Here is a 9,669-nt window from a genome sequence, read left to right as displayed (position 1 = left end):
TGGTCAGCTTTGCTAAACAAACTGTTCAGTCTAACACTAAACTTCTGTTGAAAAGTCTGACTATTGTAGAAACTAAAACCTTTCGATGGAGAACAGGATAGAAGCCTGTTTCAATATGTGAGAAGCTGCTGTTACGTGATATTGCTGTTATGCAATATGTGAGAGGTAGAGTCCAAAAGGTGTCATCAACCAGGTCAGGCACTTGTATCTAGACAGATACGAACAGTGATTCAATGTTTAAAAATCTCAGAGCCTTTCATCGTCTACTCCCTTCTCTGAAACCCTATTCCCTCATTTAGAGATAGAGAATGCTTGTCCTTTTTATTTAGCAACCCCATTCAACATCAAGGAGGAGTCTTTCTGTATTAGTATGCAACTGAAATTTTAACAGTTCTATTTAATCTCAGTTCTGACTATATTAATTCAGGGAAAAGGCACACTCAGTTTTATTTGATGTTTTAAAATGTTAAGGAGGGAAACATGAATAACGCCTGGAAACAACATTCAGTAAAGAAATTCCTTTAGAAATAAATTCACCAAGAAGCAAAGAGTAATATAACTTGAAGCTGGTTACAATGAGTAATATATTCCAACACTGCCAAAGTAAACTTTTCTGATGGAAAAAGGCTATCAAAGAAGTAACAAGATTTCTTTTTAAAACACCACACCCATATTCTTTTGTTTGTTTTCTTGTTCTGACCACAAAATTTTAAAGGGCACATGGCTGCTAAAGCAAGCAGAAGTTGCACAAAACAAATAATGGTTTTCTCTTACCCACAAAACATCTGGTTAATTAGAGATCAATTATATGTTAGCAATGTAAGAAAGCCTGGGCCCTCAAAGCATTTTGATTTTACACTGGTAGCAACAAATGAGAATGAAATAGAGGGCAGTGGTTTAAATGGGTTTATAGTATCAGAGGTAAGAGAAAATGCAGGTTTTTCCTTAAAGCAGAATATGGAAAGGTAAATTTGGCAATGAAAATAATAGCTTTTTTAACACTTCTACAATGATTCATTTACTTCTTCACAACAATTATTTGAGGTAAGCACTAGTTCATTCCCCTCGTTACATCTAAATGTCAGGTTGGTTTAATTCTCTTCCTCGGTTCTTGTCTCTGCAACAAAAGTTTGGAACGGTGGACAACAGACAAGTTACAGCTCAGTTCAGCTCAAGCAGATAGATCTTTTATAGCAGACACTTCCAAGACATGGGAGCAGGCTGACCCTAAAGGAGTCATCCTTCTCATCCCTCTAGGCTTCTCCCTTTTTAAACTTCCTGTCTCCTCCTTTCGGTTGTGCCCTGTGCAAAATAAGGCTTGTACCCTCCACCAATCAATGAAAAGGAATGCAAATGTTCTCAAAGCCAATTGCAATTGCAAGTTATATCACAGCAGGCTCTGTTGTGTAGGTCTTCCCATAATTCAATCTGTTACTATCAGATATACACGTGTATAGAATATTTATGAATCCTTAATGGGCTTCTGGCTGCCTAAAGTTACTTGGAGAAAACCCTGTGGTTAGTCTGTATCCATTGTGTGCCTAGGGTGCATGTGCAAGGGTTGGAAAAGTCTCTGTGGTTATTTTTATAGCATATCTGTGAGCTCTCCTGGGTACCTCAGGGATAGGGTTTAGAGATCAGCTTGCATCCTTTTCAGCTAGGCCACCCCTCATTGCTCATGGCTAACTTCCTACCTAACATAAATAACCCAAGGGCCAAATAAGAATTATAAGGGAAATTAAAAATATTTTTAACTGGATAAGAATAAAACACACATGCCACTAAATTGGTACTTAGAAAGAACTTGATAGCAGAGGAGGGACCACAGTGGGGACATAGGAGTCTCCTGAACTTCCCTCCTTCCACAGATACACCGAATGTAAAGTAATTCAAGTAACCATAGCTGGAATTCACAGACTCTTTCCTCGCTCCCAGAATGAATCAGCTCCCAAATACAGAGTCCTTCAACTGAGATAGATGCCTGCAACAGGACAACAGAAATACACTGTGCTTTTTTCCCCTTGAGCCTTTCCCAGGAGATCCAGAGCCCTTTTGCCAGACTGACACTGCCTTTGTGAAAGGGAAGTAGCCATATATCCTGAGAGTTTTCAGACACTAGTTCTGAGTTTTCGCTGTTTCCTGGAAACTCAACATATCACCATGATCTACTAAGCGAGGTACGACGCATGGAGTTTTGGGCTGAATCTAATAGTAAGCCCAAGAGAATGTGAACCCATTCTGTGGTTATTTTCTCAGTCCTAAAACGTATAGTATAAACTGATATGCTAAGTAACTGGCAGAATCCCAAGAACCGGTTCCTTGAGGGGACGTGGGGATTTTATGATAGAAAGGGCCAAATGGAAGCATCTGAACTGTTGCACACAGACACAGAGTAAGCAAGCCAAAAGCAGGATCACATCTCTGGGTGAATTTCAAACATTAACATCACCATTAAAGGCCTGAGAAAGGCAGGGTTAGTAGTTTCTAACACATCCTCATTTAACTTGCCTTTTTAACTGGGTCAAAAGTCATTGACTCTCGGAGAATAAAATGGTGATGCCAAAGGAAGTTACATTTGCAAATATGTTTTCTTAGCTGAAAAAACCTAGCAGACTTTGGCACATGGTGTGTAGCTGTTTAAATTTTTTTTTCCACTTGGATAAGAGAAAGCAGAAGCAATTTGCATGTACCTGGCACCAGCAACAATATCGGTTCAGTTCAGTTCATTTCAGTCGCTCAGTTATGTCCGACTCTTTCCAACCCCATGGACTGCAGCACACCAGGCCTCCCTGTCCATCACCAACTCCCAGAGCTTGCTCAAACTCATGTCCATCAAATCGGTGATGCCCTCCAACCATCTCATCCTCTGCCATCCCCTTCTCCTCCTGCCTTCAATCTTTCCCAGCATCAAGATCTTTTCCAATGAGTCAGTTCCTTGCATCAGATGGCCAAAGTACTGGAGTTCCAGCTTCAGCATCAGTATAGTTTCAGTTTCAGCAACAGTATAGTTTTACCTTATTTCAGAACTATGGCAAACCTCTTATTGTCATATTGTGGTTTGCTGCTGCTGCTGAGTCGCTTCAGTCATGTCCAACTCTGTGCAACCCCATAGATGGTAGCCCACCAGGCTCCACCATCCCCGGGATTCTCAAGGCAAGAACACTGGAGTGGGTTGCCATTTCCTTCTCCAATGCACGAAAGTGAAAAGTGAAAGTGAAGTCACTCAGTTGTGTCCGACTCTTCACGACCACATGGACTGTAGCCTACCAGGCTCCTCTGTCCATGGGATTTTCCAGGCAAGAGTACTGGAGTGGGTTGCCATTGCCTTCTCCATTGTGGTTTGCTGCTGCTGCTGCTAAGTCGCTTCAGTCGTGTCCGACTCTGTGCGACCCCATAGACGGCAGTCCACCAGGCTCCCCCATCCCTGGGATTTTCCAGGCAAGAGTACTGGACTGGGGTGCCATTGCCTTCTCCATTGTGGTTTGGAGGGTCCTTAATCATTCTGATATTCTAAAGTCTTATCATATTGACCCACTTTATTAATGTGGAACAGATAAGTAGAATGTACCAAGCCTTACTAAGTCATAAATATGCCAGAGAATAGGAGACAGATTTCAGGATCTGCTACACTTGTAAAATTTCTAGAGGTCCAGTGACCTAGGACATGGTGAAATATTTCTTTTAAAGTAGTATAAAAGTATGAGTTCATATAAATTATAATGGCGTAAGTGGTATAATGATGTGAGTTGCTGCACCTATTGTGAAGGAAGAAGTTAAACGTTTGGTGGCTTCTTGAATTTTGAAGGAAATGTTAATAACATTTGGATGTGTTACTCCAACTCATTTACCAATTAATTTATGAGACTGGACAATTTCGGACAGACCTGGATTAAGAAAGGGTCTCAAATAAATATTGGGTTGGCCAAAAGCTTTCTTCAGATTTTTCTATAGGATGTAATGAATCTTTTGGCCAACCCAACAGATCTAAACTGTGATGCAAATGGTCCTGTCACTTGGGACTTATGACCAGCAGACTAACAATATTGAAAGTGCCTTTGGCAGACAGAGATACTATAAGGTGCTTCTGATATGTCTCAATAAAAGACTCACAGCCTAGGCCTTTAGAGTTTTGTTATATGTCAATGGTATCCTCTCGTAACGAATATTATCCATGTGAATTAGTTTTCTCCTAGACTCGAGTACCAAATGCCTGACCCTGGCCTATCAAGTAAACTGAATCATAAACTGAGTGTTATCTGATCCGTCAAACCATAAATCAATTTCTCCGAGATCTAGAACTTCCCCTGTTGCCACCACACTCTCCCACTTTTATACAGCTAAGAATGAGTGCATGTGTAACGATAAGTGTAGCATCCTCACAGCAGACTGTCTGTGCGCAGAAGTGCAGTATTATAAGGGTCATTGTAAAGGATGATCATGGCCCTGGGGGTGTGGCTACAACAGTGGGCCAGGAGAAGGCAGTGCCTCCAGGCTGGTGTTCATCCACCCACGGGCACAGGATGCAGTCTAGGATTCCTAACTGATTGATCAGGGAGTCAGGGAGGAGGGAAGAGATTATGGGAAATCTTATCTAGGCTGGGGTCTTGCCCTGTATTTGTTCTACTCCAGAAGCTTCCATGCCTCCTTCTGGATCACTAGATGATAACTGAAAAGTGCAAGTGTTTGTCACTCAGTCATGTCCAACTCTTTACAACCCCATGGACTATAACACCCTCCAGGCTCCTCTGTTCACGGAATTCTCCAGGCAGGAATACTGGAGTGGATTGCCATTCCCTTCTCCAGATGATCTTCCCAACCCAGGGATTGAACCTGGGTCTCCTGCATTGCAGGCAGATTCTTTACCATCTGAGCCACCAGGGAAGCCCAGAAGATAGCTAAAAATAGATAAACTCTTGGAGAGACAACCTAAGGGAGATACAGCATTAGGCATTCAGTCTAATGGGCATTCAGTGACCCATTCAATCTCTCAATGGGATTATGAACAGCAGACTGATGAAATTTGTCCTTTTCAGTGACCTGTTCCAGCATTTTACTTCCACACAGTCTGCAGGTGATATATGCATGGAAGAGCCTATGCTAGGATGCCCAACTTAATATTTTCTGGGCCATGAAGTATAATCTAGCATCTGATTGGAGGGTCTCTGGACAGCTCAAGAGTCGACAGCATCAGTGTTCCAACCATGTGTATGAGCATCTGCAACTGGACAGTCAGTGCCTCTGCTTCACTCCGGGGTCATGATGGGTTAGCAACTACCCAGAGGACACATACCTTATCAGAAAAACTATTGTATTATTTAAACGTCATGTGAAGTGAAAGTTGCTTAGTCACGTCTGACTCTTTGCAACCCCATGGAACATACAGTCCATGGAATTCTCCAGGACAGAATACTGGAGTGGGTAGCCATTCCCTTCTCCAGAGGATCTTCCCAACCCACGGATCGAACCCAGGTCTCCCACATTGCACGCAGATTCTTTACCAGCTGAGCCACGAGGGAAGCCCAAATGTCATATGAGGGGATATAAGTTTTGGTTCCTCCTTGTTCTCGTCTTCTAGATGGTATGGGCCTTCCCCTAATATTCGCTTTATCTCACACACTAAGCACTCAGTCTGGTTTTTACAAGAAGGGATCCCTAAACCCTAATTTCTCTCATATAACATAGTTGGGGACACTTTCTGAGTTTTTCTATTTGGACCCTTTATTTAGATGCCATAACTACACAGTCCTCCAAGAGGCAGCCTCAGAGTGGAGGTCTACCCAGCAGCTCTGTCAGTTCATGTGGTCAGATTTAAACTTATCTCTCCCATGGAAGCAGGCGGTGTGGATGACCAGAAGGGTCACACACTTTATGCATTCCCCGCCCTCTTCTAGCTCCACAAACTGCCCTAACAACATTCTGTCTCATATGACCTAATCTTGACAGGACACATGACACCTAATCTTGACATGGTTTCATGACAACCTACATTGCTTTAATTATAGGAAGTGGATTAGGGAAATAATTCATTTATTTCTTCTTACATTATCTGAAATTCTTTGCCATTCCACCCATCAGAATATTCAACTAGTAGTTTCACCTCCAGTTCCAGTCCACCCTTCCTCTTCTGTTTCACCTCCTGTATAACTCCTGCTCAGGCCTTAATAACAGCCATGGAATATTGAAAATATCTGTTCCTATATCCCCCCAGGTATTGACCTTCTTAGCAAATTTATTGTTTAAGAAACTTGGGACTTCAAAGGACTATTTCTTGCAATGAGTTGGTAGTTATCCATCACAGTCCTTGAAGCAAGTCATGCTACCCTGTTTGGGATTTTCCCACTTCCAGAGAAAGGTCTTTAATCTGTGGTGCCTCAGTATGTTGGGCAGATGCCCTACTTTTGGGGCCAATTGTTAGTTAGCAAACAGCCCCAAACCCTCCAGGCCTGCATAAAATTCCTACGAAAGAAGAAGTAGGTATGCAACTCCTCCATCGCCTAGCTCATCCTGGGCTAGGCCACCAGGCATCTGGAAGGGCAGACTCTAGACTCAGAAAATGCATCCTGGCCTGGGTGCTGTGGGGATTTGACTGGGAAAACACTAATCCTCCCTGTCACAATCAGGGTTCTGGATTTAAACCTTGTAGTTACAGATGTTGGACCAGTTGCTTGACCTATCACCAGGGAATTCTACCAGAACTGAGATCCTTAAACACTCAGCTATGACTTATTCCCATGGAAATCATGGAAAAACAAAAGGTTACGTCTTTTCTGAGAAGAGAATCTTCAGGAAATAAGTCTCAAACAAATTTATTCTAACCTTGCACCCTGCTTTACTCTTTTGTGTATTTTCAACCTACATACTTAAAGTCTTTTTTGTAATGCTTAGATTTCCCATTTCCTCTTGTGTAAGATCTTCCACCTTTTTAAAATCTAAATCCATGGCTGATTCATGTTAATGTATGACAAAAACCACTAGAATATTGTAAAGTAACTAGCCTCCAAATAATAAAAATAAATGGAAAAAAAAAGAAATAGAAAAAAAATAAATAAAAATAAAATCTAACTGGCTCTTTCATAGAAAAAAGTATCTGACTGCAACAAAATGTAAAAGGTTATTTCTGTCACAACAGGGTAAGTATATCATATTATGATGTAGAACAGTGTTAGTTCCTTTCATTTACCATATCTTCACCTTTTATTTTAAATTAGGTTTTTTAGAAGAAGAAACAAACCCATTTCATATGTCTCTTAAGGCTGATGTCTTTACTATACAAGTGCCAGGTTTACAATTCTTGATCAGAGCTCATCTTTCTTGGAAGTTTTCTCCCTCATTTGCCCCTTCTTCTAGTACTATTTCATATCTGTATGTGCCCCAGGACCTGCTCTCCATTCGTAGATTACTGCCTCCCAGGGCTCCTGTCCTATATGCATGGTACAATTCTGAGTCCTACTCCAGACATGTGGCATCTTTCCCTTCTCAGTCTTATGCAGTTAGCTCTGCTGACATTGCCACCAGAAATTAGGAAGCTTGTTAATCACTGTGTATTCGAGGAAGGAATGCAAATCCATTTGCTCCTGAGCAGGTAATGCCGTCCCATCTCTTGGTTTTGTGATAAGAGTTTCAGCAACAGAAAATCTCAGTAATTGCTGGTGGAAATGCTTATTGGTACAGCCACTTTGGAAAACTGTTTGCTAGTTTCCTTAAAAAATAAACATACATTTACCATACAATCCAGCAATCACACTCCTGGGAATTTATTCTAGAGAAATTAAGATTTATATTCATGCATACACACATAAACTACACACAAATATTCATGGCAGCTAGAAATAACTAAAATGTTCTACAATCGATGAATGATTAAGCATATCATAGAATACTGTTCAGAAATAAAATCAATGGAACAAACTATTAACACAACAACTTGAATAAATGTCAAGGGTTTAAGGTTAAGAGTAACTCAAATCTCAAAATGTCACACACTGATTTCTGTAGCATTCTCACAATGGCAAAATTATAAAGATGGAAATATGTTATTAGGGGTTAGAGGTGATAGGATGTTGGGGGAGATGCTGGTAATCTTGTAACTAAATGGGTAACATAAAGGAGATCTCTGTGAGATGGAATAGTTCTATGTCTTGAGTGACAACAATGGTACAGAACTATGCAAATGTTATATCAATGTCAATTTACTTATTTTGATATTGTACTAAAATTACATAAAATATAACCATCGAAGAAAATCGAAAGAAGCCTTCACAGGACATCTTTGTATTTTCTCTTTTAATTTCTTGTTAATCTATCATGATTTTAAAATAAAAAGTTAAACAAAAAATAAATAAATAAACTTAAGAGCTCTATATCTATTTTTTTTAATTGAGTTAAAAGTTAAATACCTTTCCACAGATAACATGGACTTCCCCAGTGGTTCAGATAATAAAGAATCTGCCTGTAATGTGGGAGACCCAGGTTCAATCCCTGGGTTGGGAAGATCCCCTGGAGAAGGGAATGGCAATCTACTCCAGTATTCTTGCCTGGAGAATTCCATGGACAGAGGAGGCTGGCAGTCTACAGTTCATGGGATCACAAAGAGTTGGTCACAACTGAGCTATGTTCACTCACTCACAAATAAAGTCCTAGACTCAGATGGCTTCTTTGGTAAACTATACCAAATATTTAAGGAAGAAATACCAATTCTACACAAACTCTTCCAGAAAATTGAAAAGGAGTGAATTACATATGCCCTAATGCGTTCTATCAGCCCAACATTATACTGATGCCAAAACCAAACTAAGATGTTACAAGAACAGAAAACTGCAAACTAATATTTCTCATAGAAAGAGAAGCAAAAATCCTAAACAAATTTCAGAAAATTAAGCCCAATATTTTATTAAGAGGAACTGTATTATGACCAAGTGTATTTATCCAAGGAATGCAAGGACAGTTTAGCATTCAAAAATCAGTCAGCTTAATTGACCAAGTTAACAAACTGGAGAGAAAGAAAAAGTGATCCTCTTAATAAATACAAACAATTCATTTGAGAAAATACAACTTACATTCCTAATAAAGTGTAAGTGAAAGTCATTCAACCTTGTCCAACTCTTTGCAACCAGTGGACTAGAGAGTCCATGGAATTCTCCAGGCCAGAATACTGAAATGGGTAGCCTTTCCCTTCTCCAGGGTATCTTCCCAACCCAGGGATCAAACCCAGGTCTCCCACATCTCAGGCGGATTCTTTACCAGCTGAACCACCAGAGAAGCTCATTTCTAATAAAGCCTCTCATCAAATTAGGAAGAGAAAGGAACTTTCTCAACTTGGTAAAAGTCATCTACCAAAAAAACTACAGCTAACGTCATGCCTAACTGTGAAACCCTGAATGCTTTCCCCATAGTTAAAAAAATCTGTTCAACACTTCTACTCAGCTTGTACTGAAGCTCTAGTCAGTACAATAAAGCAAGAAAAAGGCATAAAAAGCATTCGTTGGAAAGAAGAAATAAAATTGTCTTAGTGCATAAACAACATATTTTTTAAAGAAAATTCAATGTAACCTACAAAAAAAAGCTACCAAATTTCATTAATTTAGTGATGGTGCAGAATTCAAGTAAAAATAATTGTGTTACTGTATACTCACAATGAACAAAATATACTAAAAATGTAAATTATAAAAT

This window comes from Dama dama, chromosome 33 (assembly GCF_033118175.1).
Source record: "Dama dama isolate Ldn47 chromosome 33, ASM3311817v1, whole genome shotgun sequence".
Taxonomy (NCBI): domain Eukaryota; kingdom Metazoa; phylum Chordata; class Mammalia; order Artiodactyla; family Cervidae; genus Dama; species Dama dama.
The sequence above is the reverse complement of the archived record's forward strand: the minus strand, read 5'-3'. Positions refer to the sequence as shown.